The 16,992-nt window shown below is 42.2% G+C and overlaps 1 pseudogene; it reads left to right on the top strand.

Annotated features, from left to right (window-relative positions):
- The first annotated feature begins 13,497 nt into the window (after positions 1–13,497).
- Positions 13,498–13,959, top strand: LOC147614776 (protein CYTOSOLIC ABA RECEPTOR KINASE 7 pseudogene; annotated as a pseudogene).
- Positions 13,960–16,992: the final 3,033 nt, after the last annotated feature.

Here is a 16,992-nt window from a genome sequence, read left to right on the forward strand (position 1 = left end):
ACAAGACTTTGCACCTTCTAGACACTTATAAGGTCTACCCAAACATCAACTCAAAACTTGGAACAGATTCCTTGTGCATCCAAGAAACCCAGACCAAGAAACCATCCTAGGAGGCTAGTTTTCCATGCCTTCTTCTGTATCTTTCTCTAATGATTCGATTTTAGATTAGAAGGCAATTACACCTTGCTATTTGCCACTAGCACTAGGCCCTTACCAAGTTTGGTCCCATTGTGACAAGTTTGGACTTCAACCATTCTAGGTGCCTTGGTCCACTTGCATTTCTGAGCCAAGCCAAAAAAATGCAAAAGGGTTTGTGAGAGAGCAACATAAAGTGATAGCAATATTGTCCATTATAAAAACTACGTGCCTACCAAGTTTGGTGCCAACCAACCTAGTTTTCTCCCAAAAATGGATTGGACCAGGAACCTTTCAATTCAACCTAGTTTCCTCCCAAAATGGATTGGACCAAGAACCTTTTGCATTTAACTATTGTTGGCTAAAAATTGGGCAACTTACATTCTCAAGGCAAATGGACTAATTTCCTACCAAGTTTGGTACTAATCTATCCTAGTTTGCCCCCAAAAGGGGTTAGAAAAGAACCTTCCGTATTCAACTATTGTGGTGGCTGAAAATTGGATAACTTGCATTTTTGAGCCAAGATAAAAATAGCAAAAGGCTTTATGGGAGAGCAATCTCAAGTGATAGCAGTATTGTCTATTATACAGAGTAGCTGCCTACCAAGTTTAGTGCCAATCCATTCTACTGTGCCCTCAAAACATATTGAACAAAGAACCTTCTCCATTCACATGTTCCCTGAAAATTTGTTTAAGTTTGAGTTATAATTCCTACATTTCCCCACACCTAGCCATAACTTTAAGCCTAAATACCCAAATTAAACAGAACTTTGCACCAAGTAGGCTCAAAACACATACACTGACCTAAGCTAGTCACTTTGCGGTGTTTTGAATCTAGATAGGAGGTTTTACATGGCTCCAAAATCTTTCAAATTCCCACACCTAGCTTTAAAACTCTCCCTCTAACTAGAAAAAAGTGTTAAGGATAGCTTGAGGTATCCTCACACCAAGTTTGGTCTCGATCAAACATTGTTAGGTCACTGCCTATTTTTAGCCATCCTAGTTCTTCATCAGAGATTGGATTTAAAGCATCCACAATATTGTAAATTCCTAGGCATCCGCATTTTTAAGTTCAAAACCATTCCAATGAGATCTAGAACACTTATAAGCCTTTTTTGGTCTCTTTTGAGGAAAAGGGCAAGAATTTTTCTAAGTCAAAAATAATTGGGAAAAGAGCATTTAATGCTTACTAATAACTCGTAGCTGATTGATCATTTTCAAATAAGGATTTGCACAATGCCCATACATCGTAGATGCTATCAACTCAAATTTCAAAGAAGGAGATGGAGGTGATTGATCGGGCCTAGCTCAAAAACCCATCAATTTTCCACGCCCACCTCTAAAATTCTCCTCTTTTGGTCTTTCTCAATTTTGAGTTTCCACATGTTATCTTCAGTGTGGATTACCCTCGTACCAAATTTGGTACTGAGAACAGACACACTGTCAAGTCATTGCCTATTTTTAGCAATCCTTGTTAAAATTGGCAGTTATTCTCAAAAAAGTGGGTTTGTAGCATCCATTGTGTACTTAACACTTTGAGAAATCCACTTGTTAAAATTAGTCTTATTTGAAATAGTTTGGACAAGTTAGAAGCCTTTTTGGTTTCTTTTTTAGTCAAGTCTAAATTGTTTTATCTGTGGAACTTAGAAAACCTTTCGAGAAGAGCACTTTTGGTAAGACTACAACAACTAACCTAAGAGTTTATTGCATACAAGGTTTTATATAGAGCTAGTCTATAATTCAAAGTCCAAATTTATCAACTTGCTTCTTTGAGAGGCAGGATTCTGAGAGCTTACATGGACTAGTCAAAGAAACTACCAAGTGAGGTTAGTTTTCTATGCCCAGCTCTAGAACACTCATTTTGTGAAAAATTGATGTTAAAAATTGAGCATAGGGGGGTGGTTGCAAGATGAGGGTACTCACTTTCATTCACTCTCTCCAAAATTGGGACATCCATGCATCTCAGGCAGAGTACCTCGATCGTGATAGTGCCGCGAATTAAAAGACGACACGTGCCTCCCGAGCCTAAATCGACATATCTCGATCGAGATGCCAACTAATGCCACGCTAGCAGGTCCGGGTTTCCAGGCGTCATCCATGTCACCAATACATGTCACCGCCACCACATTATCTCGATCGAGATATCTATGCCACTCGGATCCACATCAGGGCCACGATGTATCCCCCTAGGCATATTTGACTAGCACATCTCCATCGTCCACGTATCTCGAACCAAAAATTAACATCAAATCGCGACCATTCATTGTTTGAGGTAATGGGATACAATCTTCACCGTTCCCATATCTCGATCGAGATACTGAGATCGAATCTCAGCCGTCCAAATATCTCGATCGAGATACAGAGATACAATCTGCACTGTCCAAATATCTCGATCGAGATACGTAGATGCAATATCCACCGTCCAATTATCTCGATCGAGATACGTAAACGCAATCTATACCGTCCATTCACGTACGTTGGAAGATGCGATCTCGGCCGTTTAAATATCTCGATCGAGGTATATAATGAATCTTGACCGTCGAGATACCTTGTCGTGGTAATGCCTTTAAATCGTGGCTGTCCATGTACCTCGAACGAGATAGTAATATCAAATCTCAGTCGTCGATCCTTCCCCAACCCTAAAATTAGGTGTGTATCTTGGCCGTACGTTGCACTAACCCTAATATCCAGAGCGTTAATCTTGCAAACCCTAAATTGCATGATGTTACCGAACCTTGATCGAGGTTATAAAACCGGAAAACTTTTTTTTTTGCCCTCATTGTCACAAGTCGTTTTCACTCTCCTTGCTCTCTTGATTTGGATTAGCATTAGTGAGCCCATTAGCATTGTTTTATAGCTTCATTAGTGCTACTTAGCACTAAGCATTAGACCCTTCACATTGGACCCTTCACATTTGGCTTAGGTTTTAGCATGGAGTCACACGAGGAGGGCCACGAGGAGGGCCACTCATCTATTGCGGACCTCATCGTGGAGATAGACCGCGAGTTAGCGGCTATCCATAGGAGTGCTAGAGACACTCCGTCTACATTACATATCGTGGCAGACTTGGACGCGATGCTTGCGTCCCTTCGTAGCCTTCACGATATTGTTTATGTAGATGAGTGGATAGCCCACCATCGCGCTGCTCGTGTGTCACATGGCCTGACATATCGTCAGGTCTGTGGTCTTGCTCCTATTAGGGATGGAGCCTACCTAGATCTTTTCCTCGATAGTCGTGGGATGAGGCCTGGGGCGGGCAAGCCCCTCACTATTTCGCGGTGTTCGCATCCTCGTATGGCGGCACATATCTATAGTCGATATGTTGCCGCATATGGGAGGACGCCGAATAACCGCCAGATTCCCATATACTTCGCAAAGCAGTTATATGCGGAGTTTGTCTTAGGGGAGGAGGTGGATTACACCAGCCATCGTCCGGGTGGTGGTGCTGGCCGAGGCCGTCTCCAAGACCAGGGTAGGCGGCCTCCACTAGCCCTTCGTGTAGCACCTACCACAGATCCTTCATTTGTGCCATTGTCGACAGTAGAGGCTCTTGGCACCCAGGTCGGCATTGACGTACGGAGTACCATGGAGAGCATCCAGCACGTGGTGCGCCTCTTCTCACGATCTATACCGACGACAGATGTCGAGGTATTTACATATATATTACGTCTTAAGTTTTTTTGGTCATTTATCTTCATGTTTATATATACTTTTCTATATTTTTACATGAGCAGCATGGTTGATTGTGTCAGGTAGGTTCCCACACCTACCACTGAGAGGCTCACTCAGGAGTTGGTAGAGGCGAGAGCGGAGATTGACCACCTCAGAGCTGCATTACAAATGGCAGAGGCAGCTACTGCAGAGGCACAGCATCTGAGAGAGTCCGACATCCAGCAGGTAGGTTTCTCTTGCACGTAAAATAGTTATAATTAAGGTCCTAAGTTATAAATTCCTTTAAGTAATACCTAATGAGAGACTAATCAATTATTTTAATGCTTTACTTTTTTGCGTAGGCTCAGACCGAGGTAGAGAGCTCCAGAGCTGAGGCATAGCATCATCAGATTATGGAGCAGATTGCCCAGCACAGGGCAGAGTAGCTGATGCTGCATGTTCGAGAGTTTCGTAGATCCTCGGACGTGACAGTGCCTTACCTACCTTTATATCCACGGCCTACTCACAGAGGTTTTTCGACGACCTCTCCCACAGGATGCACCACCCTTCCTACGTGATGCGTGCTGCTCTTTATGTATCGAGGACATTGATAGTACAGGTGGATATGCCCTGGGATGTGGACATATTTTCCACTTGTCTTGCATCACCCAGGAGCTAGTCCGGTTCTCAGCATGCCCCTCCTGCCGTGCACGCGTCGACCTAGCGACATACATGGTATTGGGCATCGATGATCTTCACCCAGGCCTCGTTCGAGTAGATGCCAGGACTGGCAGGCCTGTCGACTTTACATCAGCTATGGACTTGGGACTCGACGCCTTCGACGATAGAGCCCAGGAGCCTGAGGTGCCTCCTGAGATAGAGTGGAGCTCACATGAGTTCAACGCTTACCAGAGAGTCCTACATGAGAGCCAGGTCACAGCATATGAGCGCGTGGGTGGTGCTGGCCCTAGTGGCACCTCGGGTGATGGTGCTAGCAGCAGTGCTGCTTGTCATGAGCAGCGTGTCCTTACAGCAGAGGAGCTTACACGAGCAGAGTGGCAGACACGTACCATTGCAGATTATAGATTTTGGGTTTACAGACAGAGGCGTCTTGCATTAGCACGACGTAGAGAGAGAGAGAGGGCCATAGCAGCTTTTGGGACTCGTGAGCTCCCGAGTACACCGGCACCAGCTCACGATCCTGCCTTTGAGGCAGACCTCCCTGCAGACATTGGACGACCCCCGCAACCAGCACAGCCTCCTTGACGTGCACAGCAGCCTCGACGCGCACGTCGACCCCGGCAGTTAGAGATGACGATTTTGATTGGGTTGCTGTTGATAGTGACTAAACTCAGACTAGCTGGGTTAGCTCACTTACATTGTACTTAGATTTTTGGGCAGTGACTAACCTCACACTAGCTGGGGTAGCTCATTTTCATTCTGATGTACTTATTTGATGTTTATATCATTATGAGTTTTTTCATTATTGAGTATCATTACATTTTAGTTGATGTTCTTGATTTTATTATATTTTTTAACACTTTGGCTATCATATTGTTTGTTGAAAATCTCCATGCCATCGTACCCAAACATGCTCTGATGGGGACCAAACTTTGCAAGCATGGGGGGGCACCCACCCCCACATGCTTGCAAAGTTTGGTCACAATCAGAGCATGTTTGGATTGGTAATTAGCGCCCAGTGCGGGTTTTTGAAGTCTCTTGGTGCTTAAGAGGCCATGGAAAATCCGGGCCTTCCCCATACCATCGTACCCAAACATGCTCCGATGTGGGGACCAAACTTTGCAAGCATGTGGGGGTGGGCCCCCCCCACATGCTTGCAAAGTTTGGTCACAATCAGAGCATGTTTGGATTGGTAATTAGCGCCCAGTGCGGGTTTTTCAAGTCTCTTGGTGCTTAAGAGGCCATGGAAAATCCAGGCCTTCCCCATACCATCGTACCCAAACATGCTCTGATGGGGACCAAACTTTGCAAGCAAGGGGGGGCACCCACCCCCACATGCTTGCAAAGTTTGGTACCCATCGGAGCATGTTTGGATTGGTAATTAGCGCCCAGTGCGGGTTTTTGAAGTCTCTTGGTGCTTAAGAGGCCATGGAAAATCCGGGCCTTTCCCATACCATTGTACCAAACTTTGCAAGCATGTGGGGGTGGGTCCCCCCCACATACTTGCAAAATTTGGTCACGATCAGAGCATGTTTGGATTGGTAATTAGCGCCCAGTGCGGGTTTTTCAAGTCTCTTGGTGCTTGAGGCCATGGAAAATCCGAGCCTTCCCCATACCATCGTACCCAAACATGCTCTGATGGGGACCAAACTTTGCAAGCATGTGGGGGTGGGTCTCCCCCACACGCTTGCAAAGTTTGGTCACAATCAGAGCATGTTTGGATTGGTATGGAGATTTTCAACAAACAATATGATAGCCAAAGTGTTAAAAAATATAATAAAATCAAGAACATCAACTAAAATGTAATGATACTCAATAATGAGAAAACTCATAATGATATAAACATCAAATAAGTACATCAGAATGAAAATGAGCTACCCCAGCTAGTCTGAGGTTAGTCACTGCCCAAAAATCTAAGTACAATGTAAGTGAGCTAACCCAGCTAGTCTGAGTTTAGTCACTATCAAGATAGAGATCTAGTCAGCAGCACCCTCTCTAGCTCTCAACTGCTCTAGAATGCTCTCATGGTCATCCACTCGAAGCCGAAAACGAGGGTGAGAACTGTGTTTTTTCGGCTCTGTACTCGAACAAGAGTGAGCCTGGTAGTAACCACTAGATGAGAGAACTGAAATGCCTCTGACTCCCACTTCCACTGCTGGAACTCAAGACTCCCCCGATGAAGTCGAATCTGCTGGTAGAACCGGCCTGCCACAATCATGCTATGGGCGTCATAAGAAAACCCATGATCATCCACTGTATCCTGGTCAAGCATGCACTTTGGCCTAGTGCAACTCATCAGATAGTAGTCTACTCCCTTGCTATTTCCCTCACTGGAAATAACAGCAAATACATCACCCTCCAGCAGATCTATCAGGTCATCATAACTGACCATGAACGCAGGACCTGTGTGCTCATCAGACACCACTGGGATGCGAAGGATGCTCGGGGGAGAGGAATGTCTGTATCCATGCATCTGCCCATCCTCTCGAGGCACAATGTGACCAATCGCCATCCATACATGCTCCACAGAAGCATGCAAACCGTCGTGTGTAAATCGTGGGGGCCGCCATGCACGTGCTCCTGATGGACTATAAGCCCAAGGTGCCAGGTACTGTGTCACAATCATGGGAGGCTCTACGGTCAATCATGCCACCATCCACATGCCAAAAAAATCTCCTGACAATCCGAGCATCACGTTTGGGGTACGATGATGCTGCACTCCCACACAAATGTTGGGAGCACCACTCGACTACGTGGCCCACATCTCTGAACCGCTGAGCATCCTGTCGCAGCTGATGACGCCTCAAGGCACGTTTCACACACGCGCCCGCACCATCATGCTCTCCCTTCCCGTGACCAGTCTCAAAGAATGACCAAATCACTGGGATACTAGACTGCACATGCCACCTATAAATCCATAAAAGATAGTCTTAGTTATTGTTTTCTTTAAGATGTTCTAGTGAATTTAGTTTAATTGTAAATGTAAGAAAGCCATAAGTACTACCTGTAGAGCCAATAGAATTGACGTGATGACTTGAACTGTGCGCCACAACCATCTGACCAAACCCATCGCTAGACATGTCTGATCCCACAATCTCCTAAAAAATCGTCATGGAGACGAAAACAGTGTTGCACAAAATGTGCATCATGTGAACGATCATCACTGATATAGAAATGATACTCTCGAATAATGACACGGGTCTCGGGGATACTCGCTATCCCATCTACATGAGCCTCTGCATGTCGATAGCTAATGTGGACCAAAATAGCAACCTGGTGAGGTAAGCAATACATACGTTTAGGACACAAAAAATCAATTAAGTAATGTAGCTCAAACATAAAACAAATATTACAAAATATAACCATTACCTGCTCTGAGAAGTAATACTCATATTGTATCTCCTCAAAAGGTGTGAAAGTGTAGTTCTCTGTAAAATCAATCACAGAGACGACCACACCAATAGGAAACTCTGCTAGGCATGCTCGGAACTGACGATCCTGCCACTTGGCACAATGACTGTGCCGTATGTAGGGGTAGATCTGCTCCCTAAATGTGGCTGTGAAGTGACAACGTGGTGTATGTTTGTCCACGAGCTGCAACTTCCTGGACTGTCCACCACTCTGGAGCTGGTGTGTCACATACTCATAACGTTGCCATGCCACTATCTCTTGGTCACTTGCATCAAGATCTACCATCTGTAGATGTGCAAGTGAACCACATGATGTGCACACAAGGCATCCTATGGAACTGGGCATCCTCCGTGCGTGCACACAAAAGAGAGTGGATGAAATCACGTGGACTACGAGGCAACTCTCTATGCCCACTAAGAGAACGGAACACATCATAAAAAAGTTTGAACTCAACATGGTAGCGACAACAACATGTGTCACGCTGACGAGAATACCTCACAAACCAAGGCTTACACCCCTCAAATGACCTTTGCCCAATTTTAAGCTCTGGATACGAAGCCACAAACTGAGAATACAACTCAGTTTGGGTCATTTCAAGAAAGCAAGCACCGTGCTCAATGAACACTCCTCTTGTCACTCTCTTACGCAAAGCTTTCTTGAAAACTGGCGATGCACGACAATTCTCCTCCCAAAAACTTTCTATCAAGGTTCTAGTAGTTTCATCTAGTAGGCGATCATGCCTAGCTACACGACCACTACTCGCCCACATAGCACCAACCTCATTGGCATCTAAACTTTGTCGCCTAATAGACCCAACTCTAAGTGCGTGTGGTGCTATGGAAAGGATGAGAGATGTGGCACTAACCTTACCCTTCATTTGGGAGCTACTTATGGCTGCCACAATAGCCCGTCGAGCAGCCAAAGCGTCCGCAAAGTTCCTCTTCTCGTTAACTATATAGGAATGACGAACACTTTGTAGCACCGCCATGCCAGCTCTCCTCTCTCTTCGACCTCCAATGTCGGAAAGTGCCCTGCAGTTGGCCATGTTGGGCAGATCAATCAAAGCATCAAGCACACATGCCTGTGAGTGATGAAGACGTGAGGTCTTTGAAATAGGAATGGAAGATTGCATGGGCACGACGATGTACCCCTGACTTTGATAGTTCTTTCCTATCCACACGAAGGGCGCCCAAAGGAGGGGGGGTGGGTTCTTGTAGAAGAGAGGACTCAAGAAGGGCGGGTTCATGTGGATTATCTAAACTAAGGGGTAGTGGGGGGGAAGAGGGCGAAGGGAGAGGAAGTGGAAGAGGAGGAGCAAGGCTTGGATCATCGCCAACGGAAGGTGTTGCTCGTTGACGTGCTCTCCACTCTCTCTTTCTCTCACGAGCTACCCTTCTCCTCTCCTCCTCTTGAACTTGGTGGATGGGGGGGAGTCTAGTCCTATCACGTTTCCGACTCCTACGACTTTGAGAACCCATTCTCAAGGAAGCTAAGAGAGAAAATATTATAAAGGCTCAATGATGGGATAGTACTAGAGATAAGTGTGGGATAGTACTAGAGATGTGTGATTATATAGGAAAAATAGGTTATCCACTTCAAATCTCATTGGATTTCCTATCTAAGATTGATTGGATAACTAAGATAAACATAAAGATAATTAAAGATAAACTATTATCCACTTAAAAATTAATATTATTTATAATATTTATTAACAAGTCTAAATATTTATCATTACTAGATATATAAATATATCTTTAAAGATATCTTTTATTTTATAATTATATAACTGCTTTTTTTAAATAAAGTATTTTTTTTAAATTTTATTCAAAGGTTTATTCTACATAAAAAAATTTCAAGAAATATAAAATTAATTTTTTTTTTAAAATTAATAATATGATCTTTAATAATATTTTTATTGATCTAATCCCAAAATATAATCCTTTAAAATTAGTGATTTTAAATTCTTTTATTTAATAAGTTACATATATTTTATTATTTAAATTTCTATATTCTATTTCTCTAAATTACTAAATTAACTTTTCCAAAAATATGTTTTTGAAAAAAGAGGGGAGGTGGGAAGGAGATGCCACGTGTCACAAGCGTGCATGACACGTGGCATTCTCTTGACATGTGGCACTATTATGGTTGATGTGGCAATTCCATGATGTGGCATGCCATGTCACCATGTGCGAGGTGGCATGCAAAGGTGGCAAGATGATGTGGCATTAATGATGACTAGGATGATGAGGTGGGGAGTCAACTAGGTTGACCATGTTGACATGGAGGGTGGAGGTGGCAAGCTGAGGTGGCAAGCTGCTTATGTGGATCCTCTCGATGCTCACGTGGACATAAAGTGGCATGCATATATAAGGTTTGTGCCTACCCAAGCCTCACACATGGAATGAAACCTAAGCTGTGAAGTTTACCAAGCCTAGATTTCCAAACCTAACTAGGATTGGTTTTAGACTTGAAAAGGGGAGAGTGGACACAATATGGGAATTTTTACTTGGGAGGATTGAAAATGGACCTTCCCATACTCAAATCAAGCCAAATTTTTTTTAATAAATTCATGGCAACAAGAGTATTGATCCCTTGAGTTTTTAGATTGAAATATTCAATATTTAATTTTCTAGAATTAAATTACTATTGATTTAATGGACCTCTAATAGTCATAATAAATTTTCCAATTTAAATCTACAAAAATCAAACCGTTAGATTTGTAATTTTACCTTATACCCACATTATACTAATCTTTTCCAATCTAATCATCACTAGATCCATACAATTTGAGCATTTTAAATGGTAGATGTGGTGGGAGGATAAAATAGTATGTTTTTTAACAATTCTAATATCTTTTAAATAATATAGAAAATAGTAGAACACATCAAAAATTACTCGATAAATCAAGTTAATCTCTATGTTATTTGTATTTGTGATATGAAAAGTGGGAACATCATATGAGTAATAATGTAAAAGTTATAGGCAATTTACTCACATTCACTATACCTGTCTAAACCTAGGATAGGGCCTGTATACAAACTTGGTTCCCAAAGAAAAGGGGATTTGCAATTATTGGATATTCGATTAGATTATAGTTTTAGGTAACCAACTTTGCATATGATGTTTCATTAGAAGACCTTGAAGTGAAACTCCTTGGCTAACTATGAGAGATTGGCTATTCTTCTTGAAAAAATGCCTGTTTTCCAGCTAAAGCCAAGGGCGCCCACGACATGAAACTAGATAACCTCATCTTGCAACCACCCAGGGGTATGCTTCTAACACCTTATAGTATCACACCAAGTTTAAGGATGTTCTGAAAGCTTTGGTATACTAGCTTTTTTTAGTAAGTCCAACACTATTTTTGTTTAAACTAGTGTATTTATACCCAGATCAACCTATGAGTGAGCCTATAGGCTAATTTTATTGAGAACAATGGTTTCATAGCTTCAAACAACACAAAAAATAAATATTTCTATCACTCGTCGCTATGAAGGTAGGCCCCCCTTAGTGGGACTCAAAGTTAGAAAAGTCCTTGGTCTTTTATGACTAGCATAAGTTTTTCAAGCTAAAATGGCTAGAGACCTTGGATTTGGACTTTCCAAAGTCATAACAAGCATGAGGAAATTTCCGTATAGTGGGTGAAGTCCTATGAGACTACTGTTTTTAGGTCTTTCTTTTTTACTCAAATTGAAAACTTTAATGGTTCTTGTTAGCTCACAGAATGGAGCTAAACGCTCACACACCCAATGCTCAAAGAATGGAGCTAGATTCACACACACACACAATGCTTAAAGACAAGAATACACATGTGTATAGTCTGAGAGATATTAGCAAGCTCAAAGGAGAGAGATGAAGCTCTCTATAGGTACAAAGAGAAATTATAAATGAGTAGATACCCTAAACTGTGAATGAGGTTTCTTATATACTACCTAACCCTAAGGTTCCCGTTCGCACCTAGATGGCCATGGGAAAAAAACCTAGTGGGACAAAAGTGCCCATGGCATAAGTACATGGCCTCATAGTGTAGTGCTACTATATATCTAATAACACCCCCTAGTAATTGAGATTTACAGAGATTACAGATTAGTCTATGAAAGGAAAGAGGCCCAAAGCTTTGTGCAGCTCGAAACTTTGTGGAAGGCCTCAAATTGATGACAAGTTTCAAGCTGCACTTTGTGAAAAGTGTGGTCTTGAATTAAGAAAGAAAGGCGGTTGTGGAGTAAGTCAGAAGCCCAATGTGAAACAATATGATAACTATTTTCAACTTGCCTTTCATGAGGGAGAAATTTTGGATCTACAAGATGATATTTTTAAGCTACATGAGCAGGGAAGTTAAAAGGTCAAAAGTTTAGTAAGTCGCCTGCAGCTTCCAAAGGCAAAGGTGCCTCAAGTGAAGAAGCACCAAATCCCATTCCCAAAGAAATGAAGATAACAGTGTGGAGACATTTGCAAGGAATTTGTGAGAAATCATTGATCATTGCAATTCTCTCACGCGTGAAGGGTGGAATCGTCTCTTTAGAGAAAATGGGAGAAGAATTTGAAAGGTTTGTTTGATAAATTGACTCTTTTGTTTTTTGAAGTTTTACTTATTTCATCAGCTCTAATTTCTTTGGTTGTCTATTAGGCAAAAAATCATGCTTCACATGCAAAGAATAATGATTGAAAAGTTTAATTTCTCTAATTGGGATGAGACAAAGCTCTACCATTCAGACTCAAGAAACCCTCAAGTGTTGGAGAAGTAAATGTTGTTATTTAGTAATACGGTGAGTTGTTCATCTTGCTCTCAGCTTTGTTTAAAAAAACTTTTTTCTCACCTCTCACGTCTTTCTTATTGGTTTTTTTAGAACAAAGATCCGCGCTGTCGTGCCATGGCACGTCTATGGTGTGAAACCATGCATATGATGCCAGATGCATGGGATTAAGTGACTTGAGTCATTATATGATGCCTGAGTACATATGTTCATATTGTAAATGAGCTTCAATAAGACGAGCTGAGGCTGAGCTAGGTCTCGAAGCCTCTGTACATGAGTGTGGTGTGAATTATGGAGTTTTATGCTTATGGTAGACCTTGTAGTAGGGAACACCCTTCTCAACATGTATGGAAATGTGAGAGCATGTATGATGTAAGGATTGGTTTTGAAGAATGCCCTTTTGAGATATCGTGTCTTGGAATACCATGATTTCTGTTCTTACTCGGAATGAGCAGAACAAGGAGGCTCTGGGTTTGTATGATGAGATGCAAGTTGAAGGCATTAGACCTAACAACATTACATTTGTATGTGCACTTAATGCATGTGCAAGCTTAGCAGCATTAGAGCAAGAGCAGAGAAATTCTAACCCAAAACCTTCGTTTCAGAGTTCGTGGCTTTAAGGCAGGATCTGTGTGCCGTCCCTTCATTTTGTCAATGCTAGTCTGCCCTGCTTCGCAGCCCACCATCGCTATGTATCTGAACCTCCGACTCTCTCTCTCTCTGATTCAATAGAACTAGGCAAGTTCTGTTTGTGAAATGCAAGATTCTGAAACCCTTTGGTTAATCTCTTGAAATGGCGAGTTGTTTCTGCTGCCCTAGTGAAGAAGAGCACTTCAAGTCTTTGGACAATCCTTATAGTACTACACCCAATGGTTATATGGGTGCCCAAAAGGCCAATCCAGCAATCCGAAACCCGGTTACACAAACCATCCATATCATTGGATGAATCGAGAGAGGCAACTGAAAATTTTAGAGCAAATGCATTGATAGGCGAAGGTGCATATGGGCGGGTTTACTTTGCAAAGCTGAATAATGGCAGCTCTGTGGCGGTTAAAAAACTTGATGTCAGCAGTCAGCAGGAGCCTGACAATGAGTTTTTAGCTCAGGGGTCTAGAGTTTCAAGCCTGAGGAATGAAAATGTGGCGGAGCTTATTGAATACTTCATTGATGGCAATCTGCGAGTGTTGGCATATGAATTCGCAACGATGGGTTCTTTACATGATATCCTACATGGTCGAAAAGGTGTCCAAGGTGCCCAGCAAGGACTTGACTGGATGCAACGTGTGAAGATTGCTGCGCTTAGCAGAGGCATTAGCTGGAGACATATTTGAAGGTGGCGGCTTGCGTGGCATGCGAAAGTTTTTTTTTTAAAAGAAATTTCTGAATATTAAGTAGGAAATAAGGAGGCGCAGTATTTCAATCTGGGAAAATGCGATTTTTGGGCTGCAAAAGGTGAGGTGCCCGATTCTCTTACGGGAAAGGGATAATAACTAGCAAAACGGCGCATACAAAAAAGAAATGCAGAAACGGGGAGGACCAGAGAGCAGATCGACCAGAGATTCAAAAAAGTGGAGGATATCTTCTGTTCAAGCCATGTAGGGATTTGAATTAGAGAAGAATTCAAGCTGCATCTAATGATATGCCTTCTGAAAAATTCAAAAGAAGAAATGATGCGCTGCTTAATTCATACAAGATGCTGCCTGGCGAGTGAATTCAGGACATTTTTCAGATCATGGGATTGAAAAATGTGAAGCTTTTGCAAAATTCAGATTATTCCTTATACAGAGATTTGTTTTTTTTTAAAAAAAACAAATATGATTTCTAAATCGTAAAAGCTTTGAGAGGATGGAGATCTGAGTATATAAGTTTTTTTTTATTCTCTTTTGTAATCTTAAATAACCATGGTTTTCGAGAACTTCTGGGATTTGTGATCTTTGAAAGTTGTAAGCAAAAATTCCGGTTTGGAAATTTAGTGGGCACATGAAGAGAATGAATATGTGTTACATTCTATCTATTGCTTCTTTGTGAGATGATTGAAATTATAAGCAGGTCTTTTCATCAAGTTCAATTTTCGTCTTGAAGTTGTGAAGATGGCAACATGCAAAATATGTGATGTGCAAGTTCACATGTATTGGGAACTTGTCGAAGCCTATGTGATGCCAATATGTGACATGTACATCGTATTTGGATAAAGGGCCAGGAGATCTATGCTTGGATCTGATCATGCTCTTGATACACAATTTATGTGCAATCATCAAGCTGAATTTGGGGATGTATTGAAGTGAATTGGCACATGTACATGTCATCAAAAATGGAGATGTCTTATGCTCCTTGAAGAGTTATGTGTTTGTGTTTCCTTGCTGGGATTAGAAGCTACTCTCACAGCCAGAAGCCTCGCACTTTCCCAGTGACACCGTCCACATCACGACAGCTTTTTGGTGAACCCGACGTGAAACTGCTGGGTTTTGTGGAGTGCTGTACATATTAAAGCTATGCGGAAGCTGAAATGTTTGCTCCAATCATCACCTACTCTAAGGAAGGCAGATTATGAGTGTGGCAGGCCTGTGATTGTTACAGTTGATACTAGTCCTACTGGAATAGGATGGGCAGTAGGGCAAGATGATGAGGATGATCACAGGTATGTAATCAGATTTGGAGCAAAGGTATTAAGCATTCGTCAACGAAAATATCCGCAGATCAAGAGAGAGTTATGGGGAATAGTCACTACTCTAAAATGTGAAAAAGAATATCTTATTGGGGCATCTGTACTTGTGGAAACTGATTGCTTGCCAATCCTTGGGATGATTGCAAGCTGCACCACTCCAGATATCGCTATGCTTAGGTGGATTGCCTATATCAAGTCACTAAATCCTGAGTTTGAGAATATTGCAGGAAAAGATAACCCAGTTTTGCAGATATGCTATCAAGAGCCAGGTATGAAGATGAAGAAGGGATGATTAGTGACATTGATGATGTAGGTACAAAATTCTATACTACTGCATATGCAAAAGGGGACCATACTTGCTTATCAAATGCACTTGTGTCTTTTACTGAGGAAATGTATGAAGGAGATTGGTTGCTTATTAGTCAATACTTGAGTACTTTGACAAGACATGAAAATTGGTCTGACTCAGAATTTAAGAGGATCCGCAGAAAAGCATATGGGTATTTTCTAAAGGATGGGTACCTGTGGAAGCATCCTAAGCCGAGGAATGCTATGCCACAGAGAGTCATATGTGATAAAGAGACTCAACGGAAGCTTGTGAGAGAATTCCATGAGAGTCTCTGGGCTGGACATTGAAGTGTGTGGGCCATCTTTACCAAAATAAAGGAAAGATATTGGTGGAAAGGAATGTACAAGGATGTATCCCAATATGTGGAAACATGCATGGTATGTCAAATGTACTCAAATGTGCGACACCGTGATGGCTTGCAACCAACCTACCTACCTGCCATGCACTACAAATGGGTAGTGGATCTAGTTACAATGCCTTTGGGAATTTGGCAGATGCGGTACATAGCACTTGCAAGAGAAGATTTGACAAATCAGGTGGAAGGACGTGCTCTTAGAACGAAAAGTACAGAAACAGTATGCAAATTTCTCTTGGAAGATGTGATTTGCCGGTATGGTTGTGTTGGGAAAATAACAGCTGACAGGGGTGAGCTAGATGTTGAAGAAGCAATGGAATTCTTCTCTAGAATTGGCATCAAATTGGCCCTAACATGTGCTTACAACCCTGAGGGCAATGGTAAAAGTGAGTGAGGACATCCTCCAATCATTAAAGCTTTGGCTAAGGCATGCAGAGAAAGAATGCGAGAGTGGCCAAGGCTGCTACCATATGCTTTGTGGGCTGACCGTACAACTCATAGCTCACTGACAGGATACATGCCTTCAAAATTAATGTATGGTCAGAAGCCAGTAATGACGGTTGAAGAAGTAGTTCTAACTTGGAATGTATTACGCTGAATGGAAGGATTGAACAGGGAAGACCTCCTTGCATTGCGAATAAGACAGTTGGAGAGGAGGCCTGAAGATGTAGAGCTTGCTAAAGCTCGTTTGAAAGATGCAAGGTTGAAAAATAAAGAAAGATTTGATAGAAGACACAGACTCCGGCCAAAACCTATTGAAGAAGGTGATTGGGTCCTAATGTATGATAGTAGCCTTGACAACCAGTTCACTGTTCAAAGAAAGTTTGCAAAAAGATGGTTTGGCCCTTACATTGTCAAGCATGTGCATGGAAATGCCACGTATACCCTATGTAAGCTTGATGGAACAGAGATAAAGAATCTCGTAGCAGGCAAAAGGATCAAGATGTTTAAAAGAAGGCATGACAGTGATCCTTTTGATTCACAGGAGACTCAGG

This window comes from Cibotium barometz, chromosome 41 (genome assembly GCF_041138505.1).
Source record: "Cibotium barometz isolate CiBa-2024 chromosome 41, ASM4113850v1, whole genome shotgun sequence".
NCBI lineage: Eukaryota > Viridiplantae > Streptophyta > Polypodiopsida > Cyatheales > Cibotiaceae > Cibotium > Cibotium barometz.